This window comes from Triticum aestivum, chromosome 6D (genome assembly GCF_018294505.1).
Source record: "Triticum aestivum cultivar Chinese Spring chromosome 6D, IWGSC CS RefSeq v2.1, whole genome shotgun sequence".
Classification (NCBI taxonomy): domain Eukaryota; kingdom Viridiplantae; phylum Streptophyta; class Magnoliopsida; order Poales; family Poaceae; genus Triticum; species Triticum aestivum.
Window position 1 is genome coordinate 468,370,036 of NC_057811.1, and position 19,710 is coordinate 468,389,745.

A 19,710-nucleotide genomic window follows, 5' to 3' on the forward strand; every position below is an offset into this window, starting at 1 on the left:
CATGGACAGATAATAAAACCTTGCTGCTTGTTCGCATTTGCCACTACGAGGAAATCTTTCAAACCCGTAGTGAACTCACCGGAGAGTCGGGGACCGTACATCCATTGCCGATTCATCTGCATTATTATTATATAAAGTATATAATTAACCATCATGCATTTGTTAAACTAACTAGCTAGAAATAATACAAATTAAACAATGAACTACACACATGCATATTTTATCAATGACACATGAAAGGTTCAAGTTGCTAACCGCGATCGCGGAGGAAAAATAAATGAGAAAGCTCAAGTGTGGCTCGGACACTTCATATCATGTTTGTTTCAGGCTCTCGGGCATTTCATCGAACACCTTGTGTGCATAGGAGGAACCAAAAGCAAACCCACCACCCCCTTCTGAAAATTGTGAAGTGAGCTGAGTGAAGTGAAGTGAGCTGAGTCCTATATATAGGGATGGGCCTTTAGTCGCGGTTGGCCTGGCCAACCGGGACTAAAGCCCCTCCCGTCCGCCAGCTGGATGGGCCTTTAGTCCCGGTTGGCCTGGCCAACCGCGACTAAAGGCCTTCGGGGACCTTTAGTCCCGGTTGGCCAGGCCAACCGGGACTAAAGCCCCTCCCGTCCGCCAGCTGTCGACCGAGCGCGCTGGGCCCAGATAGTTGGTCGCGGGTCTCCTCCCGAACCGCGACTAAAGGCCCCTTTTATCGCGGTTCGATTGTTTTGGGGACTAATGGGGGCGTATGGAAGCCTCTTTTTCTACTAGTGCTAGGAAATTACAGTGAAATTACACTGCAATTACAGTGTAAATTAAACCCAGTAAATCCTAGAAAATTACAGTGTAAATCATAGAAAGTTACAGTGAAAAAACCGGTGTAAGCATGGAGACAAAAGACAATTACACTGTAAATACCTAGTAAATTCCAGTGTAAACTAAAGGTACCTAGTAAAAATTCCATTGTAAATCCTAGAAAATTACAGTGAAAACTGGTGTAGTTTACTTTAATTTAGAGGGGATTTCCACTGTAAATCCTAGAAAATTACAGTGTAATTACACTGCAATTACAGTGCAAATTAAACCCCAGTAAATCCTAGAATATTACAGTGTAAATCATAGAAAGTTACAGTGCAAAAGACGGTGTAAACATGGAGACAAAAGACAATTACACTGTAAACACCCACATAATTACACTGTAAATCAAGAAAACTAAAGTAATTACACTGTAAGTACCTAGCAATTTCCAAATGTAAAAATCTCAAGAAAACTAAAGTAATTACACTGTAAGTACCTAGTTATTACACTATAAGCGCAAAATACAACCTACAGAATGCATTCAAGCATGATTGCGATTATGCTAACACTGAGATTCTGCTTTCATCTATTTCTACAAGCTTTGCTGCTGATGATTATGCTAGCACTGACATTCTACTTTTCAAAATGTGTCACGAGAGGAGCATGATGAGGAGAGTAACTGAAGAGGATCTACTGAGATTGACACAGAAAGAACTCATATTAAATGTGAGATACAGTACCTAAAACTTTGCAAAGATGATTAAAACACATAAAAAGGTAAAAGGCTAACCAAAATTATGATGCAAGAATCATTTTCTTTCACTGCACTCCTTCATCCCGACATTATATACAAGGTATAAAATCAAAAATCTCAATTAACTGCTGCAAAAAATACCTAAATGTCTTAAAATTAAACTTGTGATGAACCTTGAGGTACATTCCGATCCGGAGATGGATCTACGAACATTGGGGAAACTAAGGAGGAAAACTACAGGAGCAAAGTAGAGGACAGTTTCATCACAACAGGAGATAACAATGTAAGGAAAACAACAACTGAATAACTATTACAAACAAATGGTGAAGGAAACGCACTAAAAATCATTAAACCTACCTTGCAGACATCGGAGCTAGACTTGCATCATGAAGAGGCAGCGACGTGAAGATGGTGGAGGAGAATCTAATCCCTGGGACACAAACCTGTTCTACAACATGAATCTGCAACAGGTACACACAACAATTTTCAGCTGAAGAACATAAAAGGAGAAACATTTCAAAAAAAATACTAAAAGAAATCCCTAAAAGTTGCAGGACACTGAAGATGTTGATCCCAGTATAGCAGTAGCTAAAATGAACTCAAGCACGGACTCAAATTGGGGATTTGCCGCTCGACTTGAGGAGATGGATTGTCAACAACAGTTTCAAAGTTCCTCTCAGCAATGAAAGAGTGAATAGAAAATAGACTTAGTACCTGCAAAAGTACAAAGAAACAATGCGCGCAAGAACAAATAAATAAGATCATACAAGAAAGAATACATAAATCAGATAATAGAAACAGAAAAAATAACTTCAAGAAGGAACTAACCAGAAGAGAACATATAAAAAGAATGAACCTCACTTGTAGGAACAGATTTGACATTCAGAGATGAGTGTGATAAGCAATCTAGAACATCAATTATAAGGGATTGTGACCATTCAACAAATAGCTTGTGCTTGTCTTTGTTCCTAGCTTGAACAAGGTCTATAACTACCTAGGAAGCCTGAAAAAATTCAGTAAAACAACAAAAATAATCAACAAGCAATAAAAGGCAAGAGCACAAAGAACAATCCCCAAAACTACACTAACCTCAAACCCAAAACGAGCACCAAAGGATTTCTGCACATTCATTTCAAAAAGCAAGTCACTGCAAGGGGGAACATCACCATCTCTGCTTGCTGAAGATTTCTCAATAGATTGCTACAACAAGAAGCAATCCAAACAAATCACACGGGAAAACATTACAGGTAAATTACAGTGAAAGACTGGGACAAATTACACTGCAATACTGAGATAAATTACACTGTAAATCCTTACACTGAAATGCTGAAACAAATTACAGTGCAATACTGAGATAAATTACATAGTAAATCCTTACACTGCAAAGCTGAGACAAATTACACTGAAATTACATTCAAAAAGACACTGTCAAGCCAAACCAACCAACTAACAAATTAGAGACAAAATACTAAGTAAATTACACTGAAAGGTTGAGACAAAATACACTAAAATTAAACTCAAATATCATGCCTCTAGAAGTACATAAACATGTACCAAGGGGAACTAAACAGCTACATCTAACAACAAAAAATCAGCAGCCGAAATCAGGGACTAGAAAGAGCTTCACATGAGCAGGTAGCATCAGGAGATGAGCAGGTAGCATCACTGAAAGACCTAGGAATCTACATAATCCTCGCGTACAGGCACATGAGCAGAACATAAGCAAGAGAAATCCCGCAGGCTACTGATACATCTATAGAAACCCCCACGCTACATCTACAGAAACAAGGGGAAACCCCGCTGCATCTACAAACTACAACAGCAGCCCACCAGAGACGACCACAACAACCACAAAACCTAGAAATCACACCTACCAGCGGCTGCATCAGAAGGCGAGAGGGTGACATGAACTGGCCTAGATATGGAACAAACACAAGCAGAACAGCATACTCGACAGAGCGACAGAGAGGAATAACCAACCGCGACACCGGGGAGCGAATAGAAAGGGGACAGAAATGAAGCTCGAGCGCTGGAAGTTCACGAAATCGCCATGGACAGGGAGAATCTCCTCCTCTGCTCCGCCGCTCGAGCTTCGCCTCAGCCTTATCGAAACAGAGAGGAGATAATGAAAACAACACAAAAATCAGACCAGGCCGGGGCAGCCGTAGCGGGCAGAGAGAAAACTGCACCCACACAAAAAACGGACCCGGTAACAAGCCCGACGAAAAACAAAAAACAGCGCGAATCTCCACGCAAGAACGGACGGACAACAATTTGAATGTCAACGAATTGCAAAACACTCAGCTGTAAAATATGGCCACAAGTTTGACCGAGACGAGTATTGTTCAAATATGGTGTTGTCCGATTCAAATCGGCCACAGCTTCTACACTGGTTGGTGCTCTGGCAAAATCATCTTTTAACACGGGATGGAGATGCTTTTTTTTTTCCGGTGAGCTTCTCGGTCTATATATAGTTCTTCACCTCCCTATCAGGGTCCACGAAAAAACTACAGGACTACAATTTGTCAATTCAAAGATTGTTACCCGCGCTAATTAATTTGTCATACTCACATGGCTAGCCAGCCGGATCACTGTTTGTTAAGATTTGTACACACACAGTCGATAGCTACACATATATTGTAGCCGGTGGTAAAGCAACCATGTTATTTGAAGCGGTTCGAGGGGAATGTGAGACAAACCAAGATATATTTTCGCTCTCATCTGAATAATAACGATTGTGCGATAAGTAGTGGCTGTCTGGATAGCTAGTACTTGATATGTTTTGCGAGGAATTATGGGAAAACCAGTTTTAAGTTGTTGGTTTGTTAAAACTGGGTTCTAGAGTACTTTGCTTGGCATAAAAAATCAAATATGGCCACAAGTTTGGCTGAGACAAGTATTGTTCAAAGCACGGACCTTTGAAATAACACATGCCAAAAAACCGGGCAATCATTAAACTATTGAATTTACTACCCATGCCCCATTCCGGCCCGGACGTCTCCTTGCCACCGCACCCCTCCCAGGTCGCCGCTTCCTTAGTCCATGTGTTCATGTATATCGTAGTGCTACTAAAACTAGGTTGGAAATGAGAATGGTTCAATAAGAAATAAAGATGATCTAACTAATTATCCTCATGATATTTCTGAAAATATCCCCCATAATGTTGATCGGCTCTACGAAAAGCAAAAAGCAAAACAAATTATTATGAAGTTTCGATGCTCGAATCGTCCACACCTTGTACCTGCTGGTTTGTTTCCGAAATCACTATCTTTTAGCTCTTAGAGCATTCATCATACAATCGACATGTTTTTTTTTGGAATAGTTAGCGGTGCATCTTAATTAATTGACCGCGTGCTTAATTTGCTAGGTCCTTCAGCTCACTTTCAAGGGTTCCACTGGAAAAACTACAAGCTAGATTTTAAATTGTCAGTTCTAGCCTGTTGAACATATTTGTGCATGTATCTATTAGAATAATTTCCTACCGGCCCCGCCTCTAGTTTTCTTGTATAGATAAGGCTGAGGGCTGCCCTTGTACCCATATATACGTGCACCGTGCACCCGATCAATACATCGAGAGTTGCATTGCCTTCAACATGGTATCAGTTTCCCTTCCGATCCAACCCTAGCTTCTGCTCCTAGCCGCCATCGCCGCCGCAGCTCCTCGCTGCCGCCGCCGCCGCCATCTCCTTGCGCCGCCGCCGCATTCTCACCCCGCCGCCGCGCGCGCCTTCCCATCCCCATCCCTCTCCCTCTCCCTTTCCCACGCCGCCTCCCTCCCTCCATGACGCCTCCCTCCCACCCGATCCCATCTCCCCGCCAGCCGCGTCGCCACTTCTCCCCTCGGTCGCCGCTGCACCCATGGCTTCTCCTCACTCCGCCGCCTCCCTCCCCTCCAATCCCTTCAAAGGTCCGGCCCCTCCCCCGGTGGAGGTCGTCTGCGGTCTCGACATCTTCGCCCGCGTGCCCGTCGTTCTTGACTACGCCACCTCCACCTACTACGCCTGGAAAACCTACTTCTCCCTCGTCTTCCGCGAGTACCACCTCACGATCACGTTGATGGCTCCGTCGACTCCGGCCTCATGTTCGCGGACGACGACTGGCTGACCATCGACGCCACCATCACTCGCTGGCTGTACCAAACCATCTCCAAGGACATCTTCCACACCATCGTTTGCGACACTGATGATGCGCAGACGGTGTGGGCGAAGCTGAACGGGACCTTCCTCGACAACGCCCTCCAACGCCGCGTGTTTCTTCAACAGGAATTTTTTGGCTGCCATCAGCTTGACTCGTCCATTGACGATTATTGCATGCGCCTTAAGAAACTTGCTGACGAACTCCGCGACCTCGGGGAGCGGGTCTCCGACGACCTCCTCCTCAGCACGCTCACCGCTGGTCTGAACGAGGAGTTCGGCAACGCGGCCTCCAACCTCACGTTCCTCCCAGACCCGACCTATCTTCGGTTGGAGGAGAGGAGGATGAAGATGGTGAAGTCCCGGGCCACGCACACGGCTCTCGCGGTGGGCACCTCCCGCGCCGCTCCTCCCACGGCGCCGCAGCCGCCGCCACCGGCGTCGTACTTCCAGGCGCCACCGGCGCCCGTCTACCAGCCGCCGCCCCCTGCCCCTGATCGTCGCCGCGGGGGGCGCCGCGGCAAGAAGCAGCAGCACGACGCGCGCGGGGGGGGGGGGGGGGCACCAGCCGCAGCAGCAGCAGCTGCTCCCGGCCCCCTGGGCCGCCGCGACCAACCCTTGGACGGGGGCGGTCCATGCGTACACGATGCCCGTCCCGGCTGGGATCCTCGGCCCCCGCCCCGGCGCGCATCAGGCGTTCTTCGCCGCCCCAGGTGGCTACTCCGTCGCGGAACCTCCGTACGCCGCCCCGGGTGGCTATGCCGCGGCCATACCTGGCCACGCCGACCCTCAGGCCGCGGCCGCCGCACTCCCGCCGGCCCCTTGGGATCCGGCCCTCCTTGCGGCGCTTCACTCCGCCCCTACACCCAACACGTACACCGGAGGCGGCGACTGGTATATGGACTCCGGGGCTACCACCCACATGACTTCCAACCCTGGTAACCTCAACTCCGTATTTCCAGTTTCTACCGCATGTCGTATCACTGTTGCGGACGGGTCTTCCCTTCCCATTACTCGTGTCGGTCATGGTTCCTTTCCGTCTAACTCTACACCTATTCACATGTCTAATGTCTTAGTTTCACCTGAGTTAGTCACTAATTTTGTTTCCGTTCGTTCTCTTACACGTGAAAATCCTATAACTGTTGAATTGACAAAGTGGGTTTTTCTGTTAAGGACACCCGTACCCGGATGGTGCTCCACCGATGTGACAGCCCGGACGGCCTCTACCCGGTGAACACCGCCACTTCCACATCCGCTCCGGTCGCTCTCTCCGCCACGGTGGACCTTTGGCATGCTCGGCTGGGACATCCGAACCCGGCCACCCTTCGTCATATTCTTAGGACTTTTTCATTCACGTGTAATAAAACCGATGATCATACTTGTCATGCTTGTCGTCTTGGCAAGCATGTCCGTCTTCCGTTTAGCGCGTCCTCATCGGTGGCGTCGTATCCATTTGAGTTGATTCATAGTGATTTGTGGACATCTCCTGTTGCCAGTAATACGGGTTTTTATACTATCTTGTCATACTTGATGATTTTTCGCACTATGTGTGGACCTTCCCGTTGCGGAGAAAATCCGATGCACTCTCCGTTCTCACTACTTTTTACTCCTATGTCGCTACGCAGTTTGGGCGTCCCATTCATGCCTTGCAGACTGACAACGGGAAGGAGTTCGACAACGTCGGGGTTCGCACCCTCCTTGCCACACACGGCACAATTTTTCGTCTCACATGCCCGTATACCTCGCAACAAAATGGTCGCGCCGAACGGATCCTTCGCACCCTCAATGATTGTGTGCGCACTCTTCTTTTCCACGCCAATGTCCCGCCCCGGTTTTGGCCGGACGCTCTCTCCACCGCCTCTCTCCTCATCAACGTTCGTCCGACTCGTGCTCGTGGGAACTTTGCACCACATCATCTCCTCTTCGGTAGCCCACCTTCATATGATGATCTTCGTGTTTTTGGGTGTCTCTGTTATCCTAGCATCGCCTCCACTACTCATAAACTCGCACCTCGTTCCGTGGCATGCATCTTTCTCGGATACCCACCAAACACCAAAGGCTATCATTGCTATGATCCGGTTTCCCACCGAGTTTTCACTTCACGGCACGTTTACTTTGACGAGAGGTCTTTTCCTTTTCACCAGGTACCGCCGCCGGCCGACTTGCCATCGTCACCCGCGCCTCCCGGTGCCCCTCGGGGAGGCCGCTCACTCGCGCTCGGGCCCCCTCCCGGCTCTGGGCCCCCCTGCAGCGCGTGGGCCTCCCCTGGCTTCAGCGCCCCCACCGCGCCTGGGCCCCGCTCTGGGTCCGCGGCGTCGGACCTGGACCCCTCGCCCCCGACTCCCGTTGAGTCCGTAGCCCGGGCAGCGAGCGCATCTCCCGCGCCTGACCCCGGCTCCTCGAGGGCCTCTTCGCCCGCCTCGTCGCCGGCCCCGTCCGCCTCGCCGGCTGTGCCGCCGGCCTTGCCGGCCCCGCCGACCCCGCCGGCCCCGATGGCCGCCCCGGACACCCGCATGGTCACTCGTGCTCGCGCCGGCATTCACCGGCCCAACACGCGTTATTCTGCGGATGAGTACCTCCTCGCTGCCTCGACGTCTGCGCCATCACCTCTCCCGTTGTCCGTTCGAGCTACCCTTCGCGATCCGCATTGGCTCGCGGCGATGCAGGAGGAGTTCGACGCGCTGGTGCGCAACCGCACCTGGCAGCTTGTCCCGCGGCCACCCCATGCCGACGTCATCTCTGGCAAGTGGGTATTCCGGCATAACACTCGCCCTGACGGGTCTCTCGAGCGCTATAAGGCTCGGTGGGTGGTCCGCGGGTTTCGGCAACGCGCTGGAGTCGACTTCACCGACACGTTCGCCCCGGTTGTCAAACCGGGCACGATTCGCGCGGTCCTTCAGCTCGCGGTCTCTCGCGCCTGGCCGGTGCATCAGATGGATGTGTCGAATGCGTTCTTGCATGGCCATCTCTCGGAGTAGGGTTTCTGCCAGCAGCCAACCGGCTTCGTCGACGCGGCTCAGCCTGACCATGTGTGCCTGCTCTCACGCTCTTTGTACGGGTTGAAGCAGGCCCCTCGCGTCTGGTACCAGCGGATCGCCGGCTTTCTGCAGCAGCTCGGGTTCCGGGCTACTCGCTCCGACGCCTCACTGTTTGTCTACCACCAGGCTCCGGCGACCGCTTACCTGCTCCTCTACGTCGACGACATCATCCTGACGGCTTCCTCGCTCGAGCTCCTTCGTCAGCATACTGCTCGCCTCAGCGCTGAGTTCGCCATTAAGGACCTCGGCCCGTTGCACTACTTCCTCGGCATTGAGGTGGTCCGACGCGCCGATGGGTTCTTTCTTCATCAGCAGCAGTATGCACAGGACCTTCTCGAGCGGGCAGGCATGCTTAACTGCAAGCCTGTCCCCACGCCTATCGACACGAAGGCCAAGGTCTCTGCGCTCGACGGCTCACCCACGCCAGATGCAGCGTTCTACCGCTCCATCGTCGGCGCTCTCCAGTACTTGACACTCACTCGGCCGGACTTGCAGTACGCCGTCCAGCAGGTGTGTCTCCATATGCACGCCCCTCGCGACACTCACTGGAACCTGGTGAAGCGGATTCTTCGGTACATCCGCGGCACCACAGCTCTGGGTCTTACGTTGACGGCCTCGCCCTCGACTGACCTGGTCGCCTACAGTGACGCGCATTGCCTTCAACATAGCCTTCTAGGACAAAATGGGCACACGATCGGTCGTGGTCTGCAGCCGGATTACTACTCTCCACGTATGTACCCTAACATCTCTATCAACTTTTGGTGCTAAATATATCCGTTTGAGTGACAAGTAATATAGATCGGGGAGAGTACTTTTTTTAATTTGATTACAATTGCACGAATTTTAAATTTTTAATCTTTGGTGGGAGAGAATATATTCACCTGACAATAATTAATTAACTAATGTCGGCAGATTTTCCACACAAAATCTTGACTGAATAATCCAACGTAAGGATTGAGAGTGGTAATTAATTCATCTGGTGACCAAATCAAATGGACTGTGATATATACAACGAAAGGAAAAGTAATACCTCTACAGCTAAGCTCTCTAGCCGGTATGAAATTACTCTGCATTGCTGTCTTGCTGATGGCGTTTATCTTTGAATTAATCATATAGCTTAATCTGTGGACGGTTTTAGATCGATTAGGCACCAGCCATATGTGGATGTAATTATCTTGCTTAATCTATGGATGGGTTTTGGATGGCTCGGACACTAGCCGTATATGTATGATATTATTTGCGCATTGCGGTAAGCGTTGAGTGCAGGGACGAGAACTCCAAAGAATCCAGCATCAACTGCAGTCTGGTAGCAGGTTTAATCACAACGTGCGTCACAGAATATATGTTCTAGAAAGTGCCCCCCAGAGGGTAAAAGAGCCATGCATCCATTGATTTTGTATTTTTGATGTGTGTGTACATGTAAAACAATCTATACTACGCATATTCGTTTTCACGGTTACTTTGCTCTCTCCGTAAACAAATGTATTAGTCTTAATTAACAAAAAATCCTACATGCCCTGATCATGATGCATGTACCTATATACTGCCAATAGTATGCTGTTCCTCCCTGCAAAAAAAACCCGCTTTTCTTACGAGGATTGCATATACTACGAACTAAGTGGAAGAACGGTCCGATTGTTTGCGTGATTTCAATCATGATCCTAATTAACTTTGAGTTGGTGTCGATATATTCTCCCAGCTGCCTTTCGGTTTCAGGGCCCCGCTGGAAGTTGAAATAAGTGTCAGTTCAAATTTTTTTAGTACAATATATATACTTATAAGCACATGCCGCTGTCAGTTGCATATATATACATCGTAGTCAATGCTACAGAAACCAAGTTATTTGAAATGGTTTGACATAAATTGGAGACAAGATAGTACTCCCTCTGTAAACTAATATAAGAGCGTTTAGATTACTAAACTAGTTATCTAAACGCTCTTATATTAGTTTACGGAGGGAGTATTTGTTCTCGTCGGAATATCATGACCATGTGATTTTTTTTTTAATTTGGAGAAACAATTTGTAGCACATCATGTTTCAAAATAAGGACCTTTAAACCACATGTATGCTAAGAAAAGCAATTACTCAAACAATTGAGTTTTCTACCGCGGGCCCCATCCCACATCGTCTTCTCACCACCGCTCCCCTTCCATGTCATCGCCTCCTTGTTCTTTTCGCACTCCTCCCTCTACGTCCACTGATGTGCTAACATTATGATTGACATTTTAATGTATATCCCATTTGGTGCTAAAGAAATAAGGTTGGGAATAAAAATGGTTCAAGAAAAAAAATTTAAAGACAACATATATTTTTCTCTCTTCTCACCATAACCGTCCTGACATTGTGATTTCATCAAATGGATATCTACGTGGGAACTAGTGTCGGCAGATTTCCGTGGAAATTTCTTGAACAAACCATGCTGATGAAATTAACTATTATAATGAGATTGTTTGACCATGAGCTAATGAAAAATGACTATGATGGATATGGTGATTCGCGGAGAAGATCTGTCTCTATATTGAATAGCACAATGCGTGAATGTCTTCCCTTACTCATCCTCAATCTTCCTACCCCCTTCCGTGTAATCTTCTTGCACCCCACCTCTTTTTATTGCCGCTTTGTGCCCCGACATCCTTTCTCATAGCCCTACTGCCTCATCCTTCCCTTCTTTCTCCTCCCGCTCATGCAGATCGCCATATTTTATCTTTTCATAGGCGGAGCATGATGCCCCAACACTAGTAGAAAACAGGGCTTTGGTTCGGGCCTGCCCAGCCCATTAGTCCCGGTTTTGCACGAACCGGGACCCATGGGTGGCATTTGTCCCGGCTCATGAGCCCTGGGGGCCGGCCGGGGCCTCGTGGGCATTGGTCCCGGTTCGTCTGGACACATTTGTCCCGGTTCTTGGAACGAACTGGGACCAATGGGCCGCGCTCCTGGCCCACAACCATTGGTCCCGGTTCGTGACTAGAACCGGGACAGAAGGGGGAGATTTAGTCCCGGTTCGAGCCACGAACCGGGACAAATAAGTTACCTATATATACCCCATCGCCGCGGTAGATCACTCCACAGTGCTCTGGTTTTTATGCCTGGCGAGGGGAGGGCATTTGGGTGCTCTAGCTCACCTCCTATGCACATGAGGTGTTCGATGAAATGCCCGAGCCACACTAGTTAAGCTTTCTCCTCTCGAAGCTCGACCTCCGAGCTCCATTTTTCCCGAGATTTGTCTAGGTTTATATTAGCGGTCCGTCACGCCACGTCCCCGTCTTCACCGCCGTCGATCGCCCGCGCCGATCTCGTCGCCGGCACCACCGTGGTGAGCCTCTTGTTCTTATCTTCTTTCTGAAAGAATTTTTTTTTACTTTACATAGATACTTGTCTAATTTTCTTACTTTTGACACACATAATTATATATAATGCACGCAGATGAACCGGCAATGGATGTACGGTGACAGGCACACCTCCGAGTATGTTAAGGGCGTGCATAATTTTCTCGAAGTGGCTGAGGCAAACAAGTAGAATGGTTTTATGTGTTGTCCATGCCCTAAATGTGGGAATACGAAGTCTTACTCTGACCGAAAAATCCTTCACACCCACCTGCTTTACAAGGGTTTCATGCCACACTATAATGTTTGGACGAGGCACGGAGAAATAGGGGTTATGATGGAAGACAACGAAGAAGAAGAGGACGATGACAACTATGTGCCCCCTGAATACGGTGATGCTGCAACGGGGGAAGCTGCTGTAGATCAAGAGGAACCAGACGATGTGCCCGATGATGATGATCTCCGCCGGGTCATTGTCGATGCAAGGACGCAATGCGAAAGTCAAAAGGAGAAGCTGAAGTTCGATCGCATGTTAGAGGATCACAAAAAAGGGTTGTACCCCAATTGCGAAGATGGAAACACAAAGCTCGGTATCGTACTAGAATTGCTGCAGTGGAAGGCAGAGAATGCTGTGCCTGACAAAGGATTTGAGAAGCTACTGAAAATATTGAAGAAGAAGCTTCCAAAGGATAACGAATTGCCCGACAGTACGTACGCAACAAAGAAGGTCGTATGCCCTCTAGGATTGGAGGTGCAGAAGATACATGCATGACCTAATGACTGCATCCTCTACCGCGGTGCGTACGAGGATTTGAACGCATGCCCGGTATGCGGTGCATTGCGGTATAAGATCAGACGAGATGACCCTGGTGATGTTGACGGCGAGCCCCGCAGGAAGAGGGTTCCTGTGAAGGTGATGTGGTATGCTCCTATAATACCACGGTTGAAATGACTGTTCAGAAATAAAGAGCATGCCAAGTTGATGAGATGGCACAGTGAGGACCGTAAGAAAGACGGGAAGTTGAGAGCACCCGCTGACGGGTCGCAGTGGAGAAAAATTGAGAGAAAGTACTGGGCTGAGTTTGCAGGTGACCCAAGGAACGTATGGTTTGGTTTAAGCGCGGATGGCATTAATCCTTTCGGGGAGCAGAGCAGCAATCACAGCACCTGGCCCGTGACTCTATGTATGTATAACCTTCCTCCTTGAATGTGCATGAAGCGGAAGTTCATTATGATGCCAGTTCTCATCCAAGGCCCTAAGCAACCCGGCAACGACATTGATGTGTACCTAAGGCCATTAGTTGAAGAACTTTTACAGCTGTGGAATGGAAACGGTGTACGTGTGTGGGATGAGCACAAACATGAGGAATTTAACCTGCACGCGTTGCTGTTTGTAACCATCAACGATTGGCCCGCTCTCAGTAACCTTCCAGGACAGACAAACAAGGGATACCACGCATGCACGCACTGTTTAGCTGACACCGAAAGTATATACCTGGACAAATGCAGGAAGAATGTGTACCTGGGCCATCGTCGGTTTCTTCCGACCAACCATCAATGTCAAAAGAAAGGCAAGCATTTCAAAGGCGAGGCAGATCACCGGAAGAAGCCCACAATGCGTACCGGTGATCACGTACTTGCTATGGTCAATGATTTACACGTAATCTTTGGAAAGGGTCCCGGCGGACTAGCTGTTCCGAATGACGCTGAGGGACGCGCACCCATGTGGAAGAAGAAATCTATATTTTGGGACCTACCCTACTGGAAAGACCTAGAGGTCCGCTCTTCGATCGATGTGATGCACGTGACGAAGAACCTTTGCGTGAACCTGCTGATGTCTACTACACAACCTTCTTCTTGTAGACGTTGTTGGGACTCCAAGTGCAGAGGTTTGTAGGACAGTAGCAAATTTCCCTCAAGTGGATGACCTAAGGTTTATCAATCTGTGGGAGGCGTAGGATGAAGATGGTCTCTCTCAAACAACCCTGCAACCAAATAACAAAAAGTCTCTTGTGTCCCCAACACACCCAATACAATGGTAAATTGTATAGGTGCACTAGTTCGGCGAAGAGATGGTGATACAAGTGCAATATGGATGGTAGATATAGGTTTTTGTAATCTGAAAATATAAAAACAGCAAGACAACTAATACTAAAAGTGAGCGTAAACGGTATTGCAATGCTAGGAAACAAGTCCTAAGGTTCATACTTTCACTAGTGCAAGTTCTCTCAACAATAATAACATAATTGGATCATATAACTATCCCTCAACATGCAACAAAGAGTCACTTCAAAGTCACTAATAGCGGAGAACAAACAAAGAGATTATGGTAGGGTACGAAACCACCTCAAAGTTATTCTTTCTGATCGATCTATTCAAGAGTCCGTAGTATAATAACACGAAGCTATTCTTTCCGTTCAATCTATCATAGAGTTCGTACTAGAATAACACCTTAAGACACAAATCAACCAAAACCCTAATGTCACCTAGATACTCCAATGTCACCTCAAGTATCCGTGGGTATGATTATACGATATGCATCACACAATCTCAGATTCATCTATTCAACCAACACATAGAACCTCAAAGAGTGCCCCAAAGTTTCTACCAGAGAGTCAAGACGAAAACGTGTGCTAACCCCTATGCATAAGTTCACGAGCGGAACCCGCAAGTTGATCACCAAAACATACATCAAGTGGATCACGTGATATCCCATTGTCACCATAGATAAGCACGGCAATACATACATCAAGTGTTCTCAAATCCTTAAGGACTCAATCCGATAAGATAACTTCAAAGGGAAAACTCAATCCATTACAAGAGAGTAGAGGGGGAGAAACATCATAAGATCCAACTATAATAGCAAAGCTCGCGATACATCAAGATCGTGCCAAATCAAGAACACGAGAGAGAGAGATCAAACACATAGCTACTGGTACATACCCTCAGCCCCGAGGGCGAACTACTCCCTTCTCGTCATGGAGAGCACCGGGATGATGAAGATGGCCACGGGTGAGGGATACCCCTCCGGCAGGGTGCCGGAACAGGGTCCCGATTGGTTTTTGGTGGCTACAGCGGCTTGCGGCGGCGGAACTCCCGATCTATTCTGTTCCCTGATGTTTTTAGGGTATATGGATATATATAGGCGAAAGAAGTCGGTCAGGGGAGCCACGAGGGGCCCACGAGGGTGGGGGCGCTCCCAGGGGGCAGGCGCGCCTCCCTGCCTCGTGGCCACCTCGTTGCTTCCCCGACGTGCACTCCAAGTCTCCTGGATTGCTTCCGTTCCAAAAATAACTCTCCCGAAGGTTTCATTCCATTTGGACTCCGTTTGTATTCCTTTTCTTCGAAACACTGAAACAAGGGAAAAACTGAAACTGGCACTGGGCTCTGGGTTAATAGGTTAGTCCCAAAAATAATATAAAAGTGTAAAATAAAGCCCATAAACATCCAAAACAGATAATATAATAGCATGGAACAATCAAAAATTATAGATACGTTGGAGATGTATCACCTGCTAGGCTTCTTGGGCGTGTATGAGAATACAAAAGATACAGCTGAGGCACGGGAGGACCTGCAACGTTTGCACGAAAAAGACAGCATGCCTCCAAAGCAGTATGAAGGTCCCGCCAGCTATGCTCTTACCAAAGAAGGGAAGGAAATCTTCTTTTCATGCCTGCTTAGTATGAAGGTCCCGACTGGCTTCTCGTGAATATAAAGGGAATAATAAATATGCCAGAGAAAAAGTTCCAGAACCTAAAGTCTCATGACTGCCACGTGATTATGACGCAACTGCTTCCGGTTGCATCGAGGGGGCTTCTACCGGAAAACGTCCGATTAGCCATTGTGAAGCTATGTGCATTCCTCAATGCAATCTCTCAGAAGGTGATAAATCCATAAATCATACCAAGGCTAAGGAGTGATGTGGCGCAATGTCTTGTCAGTTTCGAGCTGGTGTTCCCACCATCCTTCTTCAATATCATGACGCACGTCCTAGTTCATCTAGTTGACGAGATTGTCATTCTGGGCCCCGTATTTCTACACAATATGTACCCCTTTGAGAGGTTCATGGGAGTCCTAAAGAAATATGTCTGTAACCATGCTAGGCCAGAAGGAAGCATCTCCATGGGCCATCAAACAGAGGATGTCATTGGTTTTGTGTTGACTTCATTCCTGGCCTTAAGAAGATAGGTCTCCCTAAATCGCGGTATGAGGGGAGACTGACTGGAAAAGGCACGCTTGGAGGGGACTCAATAATATGCAGGGACGGGCATTCTTGGTCTCAAGCACACTACACAGTTCTACAGAACTCTACCTTGGTGACCCCGTATGTCGATGAACACAAGAACAGTCTGCGCTCCAAACACCCGGAGCAGTGCGACGACTGGATTACATGTGAACACATCAGGACTTTCAGCACTTGGTTGGAAACACGTCTCAGAGGTGACAACACTGTTTGTGATGAGCTGTACTCGTTGTCCAGGGGACCATCTTCGACTGTATTGACTTACAAAGGATACGAGATAAATGGGAATACATTTTGCACGATCGCCCAAGATCAGAAGAGCACCAACCAAAACAGCGGTGTCCACTTTGATGCAGCAACCAAGAGGGGAAAGGACACATATTATGGTTACATAGTGGACATATGGGAACTTGACTACGGACATGATTTTAAGTTCCCTTTGTTTAAGTGCAAATGGGTCAATCTGTCAAGAGGCGGGGTACAGGTAGACCCACAGTACGGAATGACAACAGTGGATCTGAACAATCTTGGGTACACTGACGAACCGTTCGTCCTAGCCAATGATGTGGCACAGGTTATCTATGTGAAGGACATGTCTACCAAACCGATAAAAAGAAAAGATAAGGAAGCGAATAGATCATACGATGAGCCAAAGCGCCACATAGTTCTTTCAGGAAAAAGGGACATCGTGGGAGTGGAGGGCAAGACAGACATGTCTGAAGATTATGAAAAGTTTCATGAATTTTCTCCCTTCAAAGTCAAGGCTGGCCCAAGCATCCTGATAAACGATGAAGATTATCCATGGTTACGGCGCAATAAGTGACGGTGTCCTGGACTAGGGGGTACTCACCACGTCATCTCCCGATCAGTTTGATTGGGCCGAGGACCCCATGGCCGCATACTCATGGGCCAGTTCGGATAACCCCTGCCGCATACAAGGAAGACTCCACAAGACTTGACGCCCAAGACAAGGACTCTCCTCAACCCTAGGCCTCCGGTGTCTTATATAAACCGGGGCCAGGCTAGTCAATAGGCAATCTCATTCATTACTACAATCTCGTGGTAGACACATGTACTCTGTACTACACCCATATGAATATAATCAAAAGCAGCATGTAGGGTATTATCTCATCAAGAGAGCCCGGAGCTGGGTAAAACCCCGTGTCCATGTTACCATCGCTCCAAGACGCCTAGCTTAGGACCCCTACTACGAGATCCGCCGGTTTTGACACCGACAATAAGCAAAGGACACAAGCGAAGAAAAAGTGAAGACTTTCTCTCCACAACTATTATGATGATACCATGCCAACTTTCAACCTTTTCGTAGTTCATTTGAAATGCCTGTTGTAACAGACGAGTTTCCGTATGAAACCATGATATCTCAAAACAGATTGTCCGTTTTGTACACGAAGTGCATCCAGTTTTTGCCGTAACCCTCTCAACTTTTTTGCACATGCTATGTGGGTGAAATGATGATACCATGCCAACTTTCAACCTTTTCAGAGTTCATTTGAAATTCTTTCCAATTTCAGGGTCTTATAGCTCAAAATAATCAGTAAATGCATGAAAAATAACAAATAAAGTCAGAAAGGGTTGAAAATTGATGATGTGGCTTTGAATGGTGCATTTTGAACACACAAAAAGTCAGGAGTTCAAATAAGTTTTAAAAAATGAAATCCCTTTGTAACAGACGAGTTTCCGTATGAAATCCTGATACTTCGAAAGAGATTGTCCGTTTTGTACACGAAGTGCATCCAGTTTTTGCCGTAACTCTCTCAACTTTCTTGCACATGCTATGTGGATGAAATGATGATACCATGCCAACTTTCAACCTTTTCAGAGTTCATTTGAAATGCTTTTCAATTTCAGGGTCTTATAGCTCAAAATAATCATTAAATGCATGAAAAATAACAAATGAAGTCAGAAAGGGTTGAAAATTGATGATGTGGCTTTGAATGGTGCATTTTAAACACACAAAAAGTCAGGAGTTCAAATAATTTAAAAAAATGAAATCCCTTTGTAAGAGACGAGTTTCCGTATGAAATCCTGACACTTCGAAAGAGATTGTCCGTTTTGTACACGAAGTGCATCCAGTTTTTGCCGTAACCCTCTCAACTTTCTTGCACATGCTATGCGGATGAAATGATGATACCATGCCAACTTTCAACCTTTTCAAAGTTCATTTGAAATGCTTTTCAATTTCAGGGTCTTATAGCTCAAAATAATCAGTAAATGCATGAAAAATAACAAATGAAGTCAGAAAGGGATGAAAAATGATGATGTAAGTAGAAACCAAATAAAATAAAATAAACTTTAATAAAATATATAAGTAGAAACAAAATAAAATAAAATAAAATAAACTTTAATAACATTAATAAAATTTATGGACCTAAAATTATCAAAGTATTTTCTGCTCAAAACATTATAAGCAAAAAGAATTTCCCTGAAATAAATAAAATATCAACAGTAAGTATTTTGTAGTAAGTAGAAACAAAATAAAATAAATAAAGCAAAAAAGAAAAGAAAAAAACTAGGAAAAAATAAAAAAATGCCACCTACTGGGCCACCACGGCCTGAATACGACTAGAAACCCATCCATGGGCCAGGATTCAGGCCCGCAGAAGGCCCACAGGCATAGCAGTGCGAGATTAGGCTCAGAGGCCTGCAGTTCAGAGGAGTTCAATGGACATGGCGGGGCAGGGCTTATAAACAGGTCCGGCAGCTCCTCGGCTAGCGTGGTGGGACTAAACATCCCACCGCACCTCGGCTTTGGCAGGCGCAGGACATTGGTCCCGGTTGGTGCCACGAACCGGGACCAATGCACACCTTTGGTCCCGGTTCGAGGAACCAACCGGAACCAATTCCTCCCCTTTAGTCCCGGTTGGTGCCACCAACCGGGACCAAAGGCCTAGACCTTTGGTCCCGGTTGGTGCGACGAACCGGGACCAAAGCCTTTGCTATGTAAAAAACACTTGGCAAAAATTCAGAATTTCATCGCCAGTTGCCCCCGACGACGCCGACCTCCTCGACGCTGCGAGGCTGCCCCGCCGCCGTCACCGTCGCCCGTGCTCCCGAGCCCACGCCGACGCCGTCCGCCGCCCCCGAGCCCACGCCGACGCCGTCCGCCGCCCCCGAGCCCACGCCGACGCCGTCCGCCGCCCACGCCGTCGCCGTCTGTCGCCCCTGAACGCGCCCGGCCGCGCCCCTACGCCACGACCCGCCCCCACCGTCGCCGTCGTCGCCGCCTACGCCCCTGCCCCGGCCCGCGCCCCCCACCGTGGCCGTCGCCGACGCCCTCGCCGCCCCCGCCGTCACCCTCGCCGTCCGCCCCCGATGTGAGCCGCCGCCGCCACGGCTCTGTGCTGTGCTTTTTTTTTCATATAATGTGTATTATTTTTTTGTTCATTGCATTTTTTCATATATATAATGTAT

The 19,710-nt window shown here is 47.7% G+C and overlaps 1 long non-coding RNA gene across 2 annotated transcripts; it reads right to left on the minus strand.

The window, feature by feature from the left end:
* LOC123142049 (uncharacterized) lies at positions 1-3,890 on the minus strand. 2 transcript variants are annotated; one of them, XR_006470506.1, is made up of 6 exons: positions 3,521-3,890; positions 2,630-2,740; positions 2,369-2,543; positions 1,898-2,254; positions 1,682-1,774; positions 1-116 (listed from the first exon to the last, which is right to left on the minus strand). It is a non-coding gene; the product is annotated as an uncharacterized lncRNA (long non-coding RNA). The 2 variants fall into 2 exon arrangements; XR_006470505.1 differs by lacking the exon at positions 1,682-1,774 and having other exon boundaries at positions 19-116; positions 3,521-3,795.
* Positions 3,891-19,710: the final 15,820 nt, after the last annotated feature.